Source organism: Tamandua tetradactyla, chromosome 17 (genome assembly GCF_023851605.1).
Source record: "Tamandua tetradactyla isolate mTamTet1 chromosome 17, mTamTet1.pri, whole genome shotgun sequence".
Taxonomy (NCBI): Eukaryota; Metazoa; Chordata; class Mammalia; order Pilosa; family Myrmecophagidae; genus Tamandua; species Tamandua tetradactyla.
Genome location: NC_135343.1, coordinates 32,015,035 through 32,030,590, shown reverse-complemented (window position 1 = coordinate 32,030,590; position 15,556 = coordinate 32,015,035).

The window sequence follows — 15,556 nt, the reverse complement described above, 5'->3', positions numbered from 1 at the left end:
GGCTCCAGAATGCTTGTCCTTGGGGAGAAGGCATCACCATGATCACCCCCTGATTGGGACTTTTTTCCCAGTCTCAAACCATGGACAAATGAATTACTATTGTTCAAGCTGAGCTACTTCATGGCATTTGCTTATGCAGCCGAAGAAGCTAAAAGAGTCATCCACGTGGGGTCCTTTTTTTTTTTGACATGGGCAGGCACCAGGAATCAAACCCGGGTCCTCGGGCATGGCAGGCAAGCAGTCTTACCTGCTGAGCCACCGTGGCCCGCCCATGTGGGGTACTTTTTATGTCTGACCTCTTTTTTCCTGCCCAGAAAGAATTCTCAGTGCCATTTTGTGGTGCCCAAGGAAGACAGAGGGATATTGTTTCTGAGTGACCAGGATAACAAGACACAGTTTTCCAGCTACCACTTAAGCTTCTCAGCCCAAATCTTCCTCCACTGAATTCAAGGGCAATAAATTGTTAATCTTAATTTTAAAGGCGGTTCAATTTACCTATCATTTATTTTATAAAAATAGTCACAATAGGCAAAACAGAACGGATCTTTCAAACAAGTGAATTTTCCCTAAGGGGTTCCCGAGACCCGATATAAATTCCACCTGTCGAACTAAAAAATGTAGTCTTGTGATGTTTCCTATTCAAAATCCAACTCAATATACTATGAATTCTGGCATTATTTCTCAAATATTAATTGCTTTATTTTTATAGTATCTGTACATTATAGTCCCTTCTGTATAATACTGTTCATAATACAAACTTACTAGAACTATTTATTTTGGGTGTAAATGCATTGGAAGTTCACTAGACTTGTGATAAGTTATTCAGGAAAAAAGATATATTTTGCCCTCTTCTATCCACTGCATTAAATTGCTCAATTCTGTATACTTACTAAGAGCTTAGGATGGAAATGTATGCTGGTATGGTACAAAAGTTGACCAACTATATTTTCCCAAGCTTCCAGCAATTTTTTACTCATCATTAAGGTCAGTTCTGTTGTTTTCATCAAAATGATTTTATCCACCACAAAGTAAGTGCTTCCACATTTCAAATCCTCTCCCTTTTTTAAAAAAACTGAATTACGATATGGAGAAAAATACCTATATTTTAAGTGTAAAGCACAATATAGCTTTACAACATAATGTATCCACATAACCACAACTCAGATGAAGAAATAGCACATTATAAATATATCAGAAGCTTCCTGTATGCTCCATTACTGCCTCAACAAAAGAACTTGTGCAGATCCTTACAACACAAATTAGTTTCCTTATTTTTGAATGTTGTATTAACAGAATGCTAAAGTACTCTTTTGTGCCTAAAATTTTTTGTTCAGTGTTATGTTTGTGAAATTCATCCTTATAGTTGAGTGCAGTTGTAGTTTGTTCGTTTTCAATTCTATAAGAATTGTTCTGTATAAGTACACCATGATTTAATTGTTTGATTTTCTGTTGGTGAACATTCAGGTTGTTTCCATTCGTTTAAAATTGTTCTTGTTTGTCATTCTAAATAAGGCTGCTGTGACCGTTCTTACATATGTATGCTTTTCCGTTGGGAGTGAAATTTTTGGGTCATAAGTAATGCATATATAAGGTTTGTAGATATTATCAGATAGTATTCCCAATGTACGAAAGGTTCTCTCCTACTGCATTCTTTCTGCATTCGGGTTTGTCAATATTTTGCCTTTCTCTCCCACTTTCTTCCTCCCTTCCTTACTTCTATGCTCTTCTTCCTCTTTTTTTTTTCACAACTAAAAAAAATTATTTTTATTTATTTATTTTTGGGACTTTGCAAAAACTTCTTTATTTACAACCCAAATTACTCTGGGATATATTGGAGCATCGGAATAACCTGGACAAACCAATAAGCTCTCACATGCTATTTAAGATTTCATGTACTTATGGTGTTCAACTAAACTGACCATTACAAGTTAAATTACGTAATGCGCTACCCAAAATATAAATGTTGCACCAAATAAACATCTCTCCCTTTGGTACTACACAGGAGTTGAAGTTTTAAAATACAGATGACATCATCCTTTACCCTGTATTCTGCTCTGCCCTAGTCCTATCTAGATCAGCTTCATTCATATCTCTACTTGAAGTCTGATCCTTTGTCAACTTTTTAAACAGCTCCTGTATGGATCTGCTGACTTTCATGGCTCGAGAACTCAAACTCTGAAACTCAGGTGTCACATAAATACCTAAAGTTTCTGGGGATGGCCATGTTATATACAAACAGCTCAGTATCTCAGAATTGAAGAATAGCAGTTACAACTCCTGAATATATGTGACTGCTGTAAGATCTTACAATCTAGGACCCTTTACAATAGGCCCCAACCTGATAACTCATGCTCCTGACATCAGTTCACCGAGTTTTTATACTATAGTTAGTCCATATGAGGGAGGCATGATAATATTTGTCTTGTTGTTTCTGGTATTGCATTCAATATACAGTCCTTAAGGTTCATTTACCTCACAGCTTCATTGTTTCTTGCGACTGCTCAGTAATTCATTATATACAGCATAGTTATCCCTTCCATTCCTCAGTCATTGTACCCTTAGCCACCTCCATCCATTGTGGATCATGAACACTGCCACCATAAACACCAGTGTGCAAATGTCCATTCATGTTCCCACATTCAGTTCCTCAAGGTATATACTGAGACCAATGGGGTTTCAGGAGCATATGACAACCCCACCCTTAGCCTCCTGTGGAACCACCACGCTGCCCTCCAAGGGGCTGCATTCTCAGTTTTCCTACTGGCAGTAAATAGGTACATCTTTTCCTCTATATTTTTTTCCAGGACTTGCTTCTCTTTGTTCATTTTTAAACAGTTTTATTCTCACATCTACAATCCAACCTAAGTGTATAGACATGTCTTCATCACCATAATCTATATGAAGCATTTTCTTTCCTTCCACAAAAAATCCATACCTGTCTCCCATGTCCCTGCCTGTTGACATTTAGTTTTGGCATAATGCCTTCGTTACATTCAGTGGAAGTGTATTACAATGTTACTGATGACTATAGACCTTAGCTTGCATTGACTGTACTTTTTCCCATATACCATCCATTTTCAACACCTTGTAATGTTGACATTCATTTGTTTCACCTCATGCAAAAACATTTTTTTATTCATACATGTAATCACCAATATTGTCCACTTTAGGCATAACTAAATTATTCTTTCTCAGTCTTTATCCTTTATCTTTCCTTCTGGTTTCATACATGCCTCTAGCCCTTCTCTTTCAATCACACTCACATTCAGCATTCAGTATACTTATATTATTGTGCTACCATCAGGTAGTATTGTGCTATCCATTTCTGAATTTTTGCTATCAGTCCCGTTGCACAATCTGTATTCTTCATCACCAGATGCTCAATCTTTACCCCATTTCTATCTCCTGATATCCTGTGCTCTTAACTTCAACTCTCAAAGTTCACTCAGTTGTCTCAAAGTTCACTAAGTTGTTAGTTCATAGTAGTGAGATCACACCGTGTTTGCCCTTTTGTTTCTAGTTAATTTCATTCAGCATAATGTTCTCAAGGTTCTTCCACATTGTTACGTGCTTCATGACTTTATTCTGTTTTACACCTGCATAATGTTCCATCATGTGTATATACCACAGCCTGTTTAGCCACTCATCTGCTGATGGATATTTGGGGTGTTTCCATTTCTTGCCCATCATAAATAATGCTATTATAAACATTGGTCTGCAAATGTCTGTTTGTGTCATGTCCCTCAGTTCCTCTGAATATACACCTAGCAATGGGATTGTTGGATCATATGGCAATTCTATACTTAGCTTCCTGAGGAATCACTAAATAGCCTTCCAGAGTGGTTGTTGCATTTTAAATTCCCACCAATAGTGATTAAGTGTGACTTTTTCTCCACATCCTCTCCAGTATTTGTTGTTTTTTGTTTTGTTTGTTTTGTTTTTGATAATGGCCACTCTAGTGGGTGTGAGATAATATCTCATTGTGGTTTTGAGTTGCATTTCCCTAACAGTCAGTGAAGTTGAGCATCTTTTCATGTGCATTTTAGCCATTTGTATTTCCTCTTTTGAGAAGTGTCTATTCATGTATTTTGCCCATTTTTAATCGGATAGTTTGAATTTTTTTTGTTGATGAATTGAAGAATCTCATTATATATTCTGGATACTAAACCATTATCTGATATGTGGTTTCCAAATATTGTTTTCCATTGTGTAGGCTGCCTTTTAACGTTCCTAACAAAGTTTTTTGGTGCATAAAAGTGTTTAATTTTAAGGAGTTTCCATTTATCTATTTCTTTTCTCAATGCTCATGCTTTGGGTGTAAGGTCTAGGAAACCGCTTCCTATTACAAGATTTACAAGATACTTCCCTACATTCTTCTAAAACTTTTATGGTCTTAGCTCTAATGTTTAGGTCTTTGATCCATTTTTGGGTTAATTTTTGTATAGGGTGTGAGATATGGATCCTCTTTCATTCTTTTGGATATGGATATCCAGTCCTCCAAGCACAATTTATTGAAAAGGCTGCTCTTTTCTAGTGGGTTGGCTTGACCACCTTATCAAAGATCAATCGTCCATAGATGAGAGGGTCTATTTCTGAACACTCTATTCAATTCCATTGGTCGGTATATCTATCTTTATGCCAGTACCATGCTGTTTTGACCACTGTAACTTCATAATATGCTTAGTCAGGTAGTGTGAGAGTGCCCACTTCATTTTTCTTTCTTAAGATATTTTCAGCTTTCTCAAGTGCTCATAGGATCATTTTCAAGGATAGACCATATGCTGGGTCACAAAGTAAGTCTCCATAAATTTAAAAAGATTGAAATCATACAAAACTTTTTCTCAGATCATAATGGAATGAAGTTGAATATCAGTAATAGGTAGAGGTTCAGAAAGTTCACAAATACATGTAGGCTAAACAACACTCTTAAACAACCAAGGAGTCAAGGAGGAAATTGCAAGAGAAATCAGTAAATGTCTCAAGGCAAATGAACATGAAAACACAACATATCACAATTTATAGGAGGAAGCAAGGGCAGTGCTAAGAGGGATTGTTATTGCCTTAAATGCCTATATTAAAAAAGAAGAAAGAAATAAAAAAAAGAAGAAAGAGCAAAAATTGAGGAATTAACTGTTCATTTGGAAGAACTAGAGAAAGAACAGCTAAGCACTTTAATTCATCAATCATTTTTAATCTTCCCAATAACTCTATAAAGGGGATCTTATCTTTAATTCACAAATAAGAAAACTGAGACCTGGAAAAAGTTAACTTAAATAAGATCATGAAGTTAATAAGTGGCAGAACCAGTATTCCCTCTGACCCCAACACTTGTAGTCGTAATGACTTTGAGCTACTTCTGCTTAGGAGCCTGAAGTCTTGCGATTCCACGGCCTATGTTAGAATATATTTAATTGTTCAAGAAGATGGAAGGTTATGAAAGAAAGCAAAAAAGCATTGGCTGTACTATAAACCAGGTCAAAACTTAAGCTGTGAGAAATACTGGTTCGTGTACACACTCATTTAATCTTCACAGTAAATTTAGGAGATTTTACTCTTGTTATCTTCTTTCTATAGTTTAAGGCACAGGGAAGATTTGCAACCATACAGTTGGGCTCTAGAATGCATGTTCTTAGCCACCATGTTTTGCTGCCTCCTCCATAAACAGACAGGAAGGTGGTGAGTTCCTGTTAGAAAATCCTGCCAAATCTCATTGAATCCTAGTGAGATCCTCAAATCCATAGCTCCTGCAACTTGAAGGTTTATCAAGCTAAATTGTATACAGTGAGAAAGATAATATTTCATCTCCCTCCACATTAGTTGGTTCTTGGCAGCATACTTTCTGGTTTGAGATTTGAGGATCTCCAGACAGACAAATACTGCAGTCCAGCAAAGGTCAGTCTAAATATCAGGCACATAAACAACACCTTAACCATAAGCATGAGGATGATTTAGGACTCTCAATTCATTCCCTTTCATGACAGTGCATAACTTGGATAACACAGAAAGCAGAGTCAAGGAGGTGCCTGACATCAGGAGGTCTTACTTAACCAAAAGTTGTTTTCCCGGCTCTTTGCTCTTACATGCTTCTGCAGCCTAAAGCTTTCTTTTGAACTTTGCCATATGTTGAGTCTTCCATCTTCTTTTATTTTAACCCCATTTGCTTTGTTGTGGTTGTTGGTGTGTGTGGGGGTACATGTGTGTGTGTGCACGAGTCTTATGTATTTGTAAAAAGATCACACCTTTGCTACAATTTGCAAAATAGAGACATATGAGCAGAAACACAGCTAGATATTCCATGTACTGGTTTTGGGTTAATAAATGCATATTGTTCTTGACCAGTAGGTCAAATCCCTGCAAATTTCTACTTTCTTGGACCATGGGCAGCTGCCTACATACCTCAGTCCTTCGCAGAAACTTATAGGAGGTGGCCAAGCATCACTCAGCCCTCTCTCTGATGCAGCATCGGTAATTGGATTCAATCACATACTGTCCTCACAATCTTTGCTACCCTTTGCCCCCTTTGAAATATAGCAATGAAGCAATAATTTTCTAATTCCACTGGCAAGCCTTGACTGTGCTGGCTGCTTGCACTTAATGGATTTAAACACATCTATAGAACTTTAAAATTAAATCGACTTATTTTCTCCCTGTTTCCTCTTGTTACTAAGTTGACACTAATGCTACTGAGTTGTCATGGGTGTAACGGGCATAAAAATGATCCCAGATGCTTGGCTATGGTAATTTTATACCCCAGTCAGGCAGGGGGTGTTACTCTAGTGAATCTAATTCTTTTCTGCCGTGAACTTTTATGTGATGTCCAGTTCATCTGGACCCCTGGTAATTACAAATTTAGTCAACTCTTAGTTATCTAAGTGGGGATTACTCATGTGGTGTTTTCTCTGGGGATGACCCCCGTTCCGAGATTGGCAGCACTGATTCCTGGCCTGGTTGTCCAGGAAATGCCAAAGAAATCAGTGTTGACCTAAAGTAACTCACTGGCTCTCCTGATATCGCCACTGCCATAATACTATATTAAAAAATAATAATGGAAGTTTTGTTTGCTGATTTGCTTGTCTGTATGCATCTGCTGTACATCTCATTTCCCCAAAAGGTCAGACCACTTTTTACCCTGGGTTCTGACAATCACTGGATGGATGGGTTTGAACAAGTGACTTGTCCTCTCTGATTCACATCTTCCATTCATTACAATTACAGAGTTGTAGTTTGGTGACCTTTGAGGACCCTTCCACCTCTGAAAATTCCCTTAGTACAATCTAGAAACCTCGGTGACCTTCCTCTCCATGTTGCCCATATGATGCCTTTAAAACTTTGACCAGCTAGCACATCACATGCTGGCCATCAGAGAGGATGAAAAATCACTCCTATGTTTTGGGTGCTTAGCATGCAGTAAGAGCACTGTGGAAGGTTCTGTACTCCCCCAGTCAAACTAATACTGAATTCAGGAAATTGCACAGCAAGCCCATGTCTTTTTTCTGTACAGTAAGCCTTGAATATTGATTATATTCGGATCACACTAAAATTTTTCATCCATTTAAAGAAATGTATGCTCTCTGTTCTAGAATTGTTTCTTTTTTTACACTTCAACTCTTTTGCCTTTTCCCCACAGATACTATATTTAGTCATTTTGTGGAAACTAATTTTTGGTGTCACTGCACATTTGCTCAAGGTATTTATTTACTTTCAAACTATAATAAGCTAATATTTGCCAGTGAAGGATCCTGTTTGAGGTTTACTGAGGCAACTGGAAATGCTGGCAAGGGAATTGTGGTTCTGTTAGCCAGCTCCCTGCTCATGGCTTAGGATTCTAAATTGAGCAGATTATCTCTCTGCTCTGAGAACTTAATACAAATATCTTTCCCATAATTAGTAAGATTTTATCACATGCATAAAGACATTGCAAAGTTATAAAAAACAGTAATGTTATTTTAATTGCCTTTAAGTCTCCTATGGGGTTTAGATTTTCATAAGGGTGTCCCTTACAATATTCACAGCTGGGAGGACACATTTGAATCCAGAGAGGAATACTTTTAATTTGCTCATCTCAACAAGCTCTCCACCCATACAATATCCCATATCCTTGTTTAACCTTTTTATATAGAAAGCCTTATCTGAGGATTTTACTATACTTCATTAATTTTGAAAAGAAGATAAATGTGAGGTCAAGTGCATACATAGTGAATGGAATAGCTAGGCGAGGGGAAAGTAAGGGAGCAGTGAGGTGTCATCTTCCACCAACAAAACTAGGTATTGGGCTTGGGAAAACTCCTAGGATGCAGGTACAATTTGTACTTTAGTAAAAGTGTCATAAAACATGCAAGTAAAATTTTCTCCTTAAGATCATTACTTCAAGGGCAACACTGATTTGATAAAAATATTGGAACCCCCTGAGCACTATGGATGTGGTGCATTAGGAATACACAGTTGAATTGTCCAGCATGCAGTAGGGTTAAATTTACTTTCGTATGAAAGGATATAGCAGCTTCCAGTTGGGCCTTGCATACAAATGCTTTCTCACCCTAGGTAAAACCAGTCAAGACTTTGTAGCCACAGAAGCTTGCCATGGTCCCATTAAGTATCATTTCTCCCTTCACTGTAGGTAGATTTTGCACTGTCCCTCTAACACTCATTCCTCTGTCCTAACATATTACTTTATCTTGGTGCTGGGTCATGGAAAGTTGGCTAGAGTAAGAAGTAAAGAAAAGCATGGTCCCTTCACCTTTGACTCTACTTTTATGAATTTCAAACACAGAAACATTCTTCAGGGCAGTTTTCTTGCTTTTAAACTACTGGGTGTTGACAAGGGACTTACCTTGATTGGAAACCGTCATCTCGCCCTATGCCAAATTCCAATCCAAAGCTCCTTGCTTCTCCAGATCTGACTTGCTTCATCTTTTCTCAGGCTATCAGACTATGACCAGAAGTTTGGAGCTTTCATTGCCCAATGGGTAGGATGTTGGGTAGAGGGGACTATTAAATCCTCCTGATGGATATTTTGCAAGAAAGAAGGTGGCACTTGTGCCCAACATATGTTATAACTTTTAACATATTCTCTCATAAAAACAGGTCATAATATTTTATGGTACTATGACTAACATTAGTATAGCTTTCAGAAAACTCAATATCATGGGTTAAAAAGAATTTCCAAAAGAAAAGGTATTTTGAGTTCCAAACTATTGAGTTATAAAGAACTTACAGGATAACACCTTTTTATAATAAAAGACAAAATAAACAGGGATAAAAACAAAAAACAATACTTATTTTTTCAAAAATTCAGTTGCATATATTTTTATTTTTTAAACAACATTGAATATATGAACCAAGTTCAAAATTTATTTCAAAAAACTTGATGCCACGTTGATCTTTTAAACTGGATTTATCTGAGGAATTCTTGGGGTTGCAAATGAACAGAAAACTTGACCTAGTATCTTAAAAAATTCAGATGATACAGTATCTTAAAAAATTAGAATTAATTTTTCTCATAAAACAAGACGTCTGTGTTAACTGGCTGCTGAGGTTATTTCCATTAGTCAATAACATAAGGACATTGCAGTTCTGTTTGGCCTCATAGTTATAAAAGAGGTGCTGATGCTCTCAGCATTGCATCAGCACTCAAGGTAGGAAGGAACATGAAAGAGAGGGGATAATGCTAGGCCCATCTATGCTTTCTATAAGAATGTGAATCATTCCTAGAAGCCACAACTCTCAACAACCTAGATTTTGTTCATGTTTTACCATCACTATGATGTCATATATCCGGTCATATCCATCTATATTAGTTAGGGTTCTCTAGAGAAACAGAATCAACAGGGAACACTTGCAAATATAAAATTTATGAAAGTGTCGCACGTGACCATAGGAATGCAGAGTCCAAAATCCACAGGGCAGGCTGTGAAGCCGATGACTCCGATGGCCTGGATGAACTCCACAGGAGAGGCTCACCAGCCAAAGCAGGAATGGAACCTGTCTCCTCTGAGTCCTCCTTAAAAAGCTTCCCATGATTGCATTTAGCATCACTAATTGCAGAAGACACTCCCCTTTGGTTGATTACAAATGTAATCAGCTGTGGATGTAGCTGACGTGATCATGACCTAATCCTATGAAATGTCCTCATTGCAACAGACAGGCCAGCGCTTCCTCAATCAGATGAACAGGTACCACAATTTGGCCAAGTTGACACCTGTCCCTAACCATGACAGTCCACCCCTTGTCAACTTGGCACCTATATATATATATATATCACCTTAGACCATACTTAATTTCCAAATGAAAACAAATAAGCACACATTTTTTCTTTTACCTGACAATACTCAACTGTCCTGCATATAACTGGAAACACATTAAATCTCTACAGAATAGGGTGCAAATCCTTGGGCAACATTCATTCTTAAACTTGATATCTTACAACTTAAATAGTATAACATGAACAAAACAGCATTACAGTCCTCGTTTCTGTAACTGATCACGTGGTCGAAGTTCATATTTATCAATACCTTCTTCCACTACCCATTCCATGTTCCCTTTCCCCTCAGCAAGCACTTCAGCTGGCCGTGGTTCTATGCCTGGTGGGGTGACCCAAACCTTCATTACTGAAGTCTCAGAGCCATAGTGGTCCTGCCTGGATTGTGTTGTTGCAGTTTTCCATTGATTTTAATCACAGGGCATGGTAGTACTAATAGACGCCCCAGGGGATCTCCTATATTCCAAGAAAACTCTTCTTTACCTCCATTATGTAGTTGCAGTCCTACTTCCTTCTGATAGTCAGGGTCAATTACCCCAGACAATAACGTAATCCCCTTCTTGGTGTGTTGATCCAGAGGCATAAGTAGCCCAAAGTGACCAGGTGGCAATCTTAACTTCCAGTTCAGTGGTATCACTGTTGTTTCTCCTGGAGAAAGCACACCCCGTTTTGGAACTAAAACCTGTAGACCAGCAGAACTCAGGGTAGCAGGGACAGGAAGCAAAAATTTTCCTAGTGAATCACTAGGAGTAATAGTGAGTGGCACCACACCCATTTCCACCCCTTCGTTCCTGGACCCATGGATCCTGGCTATGGGAGAAACAGCACCACACAGTGGACGCTGATTCAGAGCATACACAGCTTCCTGGAGAACATTACCCCAGCCTTTCAAGTTTTTGCCACCTAGTTGGCACCGTAATTGAGTTTTCAAAAGGCCATTCCACCGTTCTATCAATCCAGCTGCTTCTGGATGATGGGGAACATGGTAAGACCAGAGAATTCCATGAGCATGTGCCCATTCCCGCACTTCATTTGCTGTGAAGTGTGTTCCTTGATCCGAAGCAATGCTATGTGGAATACCATGATGATGGATAAGGCATTCTGTAAGCCCACGGATAGTAGTTTTGGCAGAAGCATTGCGTGCAGGGAAAGCAAACCCATATCCAGAGTATGTGTCTATTCCAGTTAGAAAAAATCGCTGCCCCTTCCATGAAGGGAGTGGTCCAATGTAATCAACCTGCCACCATGTAGTTGGCTGGTCACCTTGGGGAATGGTGCCATATTGGGGGCTGAGTGTGGGTCTCTGCTGCTGGCAGATTGGGCACTCAGCAGTGGCTGTAACCAGGTCAGCCTTGGTGAGTGGAAGTCCATGTTGCTGAGCCCATGCATAACCTCCATCCCTACCACCATGACCACTTTGTTCATGAGCCCATTGGTCAATAACAGGAGTTGCTGGGGAAAGAGGCTGACTGGTATCCATAGAACGGGTCATCTTATCCACTTGATTATTAAAATCTTCCTCTGCTGAAGTTACCCTCTGGTGTGCATTCACATGGGACACAAATATCTTCATGTTTTTAGCCCACTCAGAAAGGTCTATCCACATACTTCTTCCCCAGACCTCTTTGTCACCAATTTTCCAATTATGGTCTTTCCAAGTCCCTGACCATCCAGCCAAACCATTAGCAACAGCCCATGAGTCAGTATACAAACGCACCTCTGGCCAGTTTTCCTTCCAAGCAAAATGGACAACCAGGTGCACTGCTCGAAGTTCTACCCACTGGGAGGATTTCCCCTCACCACTGTCCTTCAAGGACACCCCAGAAAGGGGTTGTAATGCTGCAGCTGTCCACTTTTGGGTGGTACCTGCATATCGTGCTGAACCATCTGTAAACCAGGCCCGAGTTTTCTCTTCCTCAGTCAACTCACTGTAAGGAACTCCCCAAGAGGCCATAGCTCTGGTCTGGGAAAGAGAAGGTAATCTGGCAGCAGGAGTGGAAACCATGGGCATTTGTGCCACTTCTTCATGCAACTTACTTGTGCCTTCAGGACCTGCTCTGGCTCTATCTCGTATATACCATTTCCATTTTACAATAGAGTGCTGCTGTGCACGCCCAACTTTATGGCTTGGTGGGTCAGACAACACCCAACTCATGATAGGCAACTCAGGTCTCATGGTAACTTGGTGGCCCATGGTTAAGTGTTCAGTCTCTACTAAGGCCCAGTAGCAGGCCAAAAGCTGTTTCTCAAAAGGAGAGTAGTTTTCTGCAGCAGATGGTAAGGCTTTGCTCCAAAATCCTAAGGGTCTGCATTGTGATTCTCCTATAGGGGCCTGCCAAAGTCTCCAGACAGCATCTCTATTTGCCACTGACACTTCCAGCACCATTGGATCTGCTGGATCATATGGCCCAAGTGGCAGAGCAGCTTGCACAGCAGCCTGGACCTGTTGCAGAGCCTCCTCTTGTTCAGGTCCCCATTCAAAATTAGCAGCTTTTCTGGTCACTCGATAAATGGGCCGGAGTAGCACACCCAAATGAGGAATATGTTGTCGCCAAAATCCAAAAAGACCAACTAGGCATTGTGCCTCTTTTTTGGTTGTGGGAGGGGCCAGATGCAGCAATTTATCCTTCACCTTAGAAGGGATATCTCGACATGCCCCACACCACTGGACATCTAAAAATTTTACTGAGGTGGAAGGCCCCTGTATTTTTGTTGGATTTATCTCCCATCCTCTGACACGCAAATGCCTTACCAGTAAATCTAGAGTAGTTGCTACTTCTTGCTCACTAGGTCCAATCAACATGATATCATCAATATAATGGACCAGTGTGATGTCTTGTGGGAGGGAGAAACGATTAAGTTCTCTGTGAACAAGATTATGACATAGGGCTGGAGAGTTGATATACCTCTGAGGTAGGACAGTGAAAGTATATTGCTGACCTTGCCAGCTGAAAGTAAACTGTTTCTGGTGGTCTTTACTAATAGCTATTGAGAAAAAAGCATTTGCCAGATCAATAGCTGCATACCAGGTACCAGGGGATGTATTGATTTGCTCAAGCAATGATACTACATCTGGAACAGCAGCTGCAATTGGAGTTACCACCTGGTTGAGTTTACAATAATCCACTGTCATTCTCCAAGACCCATCTGTTTTCAGCACAGGCCAAATAGGAGAGTTGAACGGGGATGTGGTGGGAATCACCACCCCTGCATCTTTCAAGTCCTTAAGAGTGGCAGTAATCTCTGTAATCCCTCCAGGAATATGGTATTGCTTTTGATTTACTATTTTGTTTGGTAGGGGCAGTTCTAGTGGCTTCCACTTGGCCTTTCCCACCATAATAGCCCTCACTGCATGAGTTAGAGAACCAACGTGGGGATTCTGCCAGTTGCTCAGTATGTCTATGCCAATTATACATTCCGGAACTGGGGAAATAACTACAGGATGGGTCCGGGGGCCCACTGGACCCACTGTGAGATGGACCTGAGCTAAAACTCCATTGATCACCTGGCCTCCATAAGCCCCCACTCTGACTGGTGGTCCAGAGTGACGTTTTGGGTCCCCTGGAATTAATGTCACTTCTGAACCAGTGTCTAATAATCCCTGGAATATCTGATCATTTCCTTTTCCCCAATGCACAGTTACCCTGGTAAAAGGCCGTTGGTCTCCTTGGGGAAGACTTAGAGGAAGGTTAACAGTATAAATTTGTGGCAGTATAACAGGTTTCTCCCCCATAGGGACCTGGCCTCCCCTTCATTCAAGGGGCTCAGGGTCTGTAAACTGTTTCAAGTCTGGAAATTGATTAAGGGGCTGTGACTCTGTGTTTCTGTAATTCAGGTTAGACTTCTGTTCCCTTGACCTAGAACTCTTTTGTTTATACAGCTCCAACAAGAATTTAGTAGACTGCCCTTCTATTGTATTTCTAGGCACCCCATGATTTGCTAGCCAATGCCACAAATCTCTGCGTGTCATATAATTTTGATGCCTCCTTTGAGTTTGTTGTCTATTATAATAGCCGCATTTACCCTGTCTTTGGAGATTAAGTGCTGCCACCTGGCTTCTGCCAACTCGGGATCCTGTCATCCCCATTGTGTTTAAGGATTCCAGCTCAGTGACAGCAGTTCCTACAGTAATATCTGACCTACTGAGAAGTGCAACCACAGAGCTCTTGAGGGATGATGGTGCTAGTCTCACAAACTTATTTCTCACTGTTCTGGTAAAAGGTGCATCCTCTGGACATTCCTGGGGTGTAAGAGCAGGCTTTGCATGATAAATCCACTCTAACATCCCAATCTCTGTAAGCCTCTGGATCCCCTCATCTACATTATACCAGGGCAGTTCTGGCATTTCAAACTCAGGTAATGTTGGCCACCTTTTGATCCATGTTTCAACCAACCACCCAAACAAGCTGTTAACACCTTTTCTAACTGCTCAAGCTATAACACTGAATGCAGAATCTCTGCTTAGTGGGCCCATATCAATAAATTCAGCCTGATCCAGCCTTATATTCCTCCCACCATTATCCCACACTCTTAAAATCCATTGCCACACATATTCCCCTGATTTCTGTCTATATAAATTGGAAAACTCACACAGTTCTTTTGGAGTATAATGTACCTCCTCATGTGTGATACTTTGTACCTCACCTTTAGGGGCCTGTTGGGACTTTAGTCTAGTTATAGATCTAGAAGAAATGAGGGGTGGTGGGGGTGGGTCATGAAAAGAATTAGAAATATCTTCCAAGCCATTTGCTTCAGGGCTTTCATTTGCAGTTTCATCTGGTGAAACAGGATTAATAACTCTAGGGCTAATCCCTTCAGGAGGAGGTTGGGTGGCCAATTCCTCAAGGCAGGCTGGAGGTGGGGTGGCTATGTCCTCAGGGCAGACTATTACAGGGTTATCTAAAGAAGGCTCAGCATGGTCTAGGGTTTCAACCTCACCCCCAACATCATTATCAATCCATATGTCACCATCCCATTTTTCAGGGTCCCACTCTTCCAATCAATGCCCTTACTTTAACGGCAGACACAATGCAAGACAGATTTCAGTTTACGTTGTAAAGTTGCTACTCTAACAATAAGATTCTGAGTCTGATTTTCAGAGATCTCAAGTCTACGGCTACAGGAAATAAGATTTTCCTTCAGGATACTCATAGAAACCTCTACATCTTTCAGACGGCACTTAAGCGTCTCGTTTGAAGCCTTAAGCCCATCCCTTTCACCCTTTAATGTAGACAGTGTATCTAACAACAACCAACCAACATCTCTATAACTCTTATTTCTACAAAACTCTGTAAAGGT